This window comes from Eimeria mitis, genomic scaffold (genome assembly GCF_000499745.2).
Source record: "Eimeria mitis Houghton genomic scaffold, Emh_scaff773, whole genome shotgun sequence".
Taxonomy (NCBI): Eukaryota; Apicomplexa; class Conoidasida; order Eucoccidiorida; family Eimeriidae; genus Eimeria; species Eimeria mitis.
In genome coordinates, this window is record NW_013575671.1 from 10097 (window position 1) to 10393 (window position 297).

Here is a 297-nt window from a genome sequence, read left to right on the forward strand (position 1 = left end):
GCAGCAGCAGCAGCAGCAGCAGCAGCAGCAGCAGCTGCTGCTGCTGCTGCTGCTGCACTTGTATTTGCTGCTGCTGCTCTGTGAGCTGCTGCTGCTGCTGCAGCAGCAGCAGCAGACACAGATGCAGCAGCAAACAATTAAACCAGCAGCAGCAGCAGCAGCAGCAGCAGCAGCAGCTTTGTAGCTGCTGCTGCTGCTGCACTTGTATTTGCTGCTGCTGCTCTGTGAGCTGCTGCTGCACTTGCATTTGCTGCGCATGCTGCTGCTATGTGAGCTCCTGCTGCTGCTGCTGCTGCA

The 297-nt window shown here is 58.2% G+C and overlaps 1 protein-coding gene across 1 annotated transcript in view; it reads left to right on the forward strand.

Annotated features, from left to right (window-relative positions):
* Positions 1-297, forward strand: part of EMH_0021840 (uncharacterized protein) — a gene marked incomplete at both ends in the record, with an annotated part of 4955 nt that overhangs the window by 3828 nt on the left and 830 nt on the right. The gene's annotated exons all lie outside the window — the stretch shown is intronic.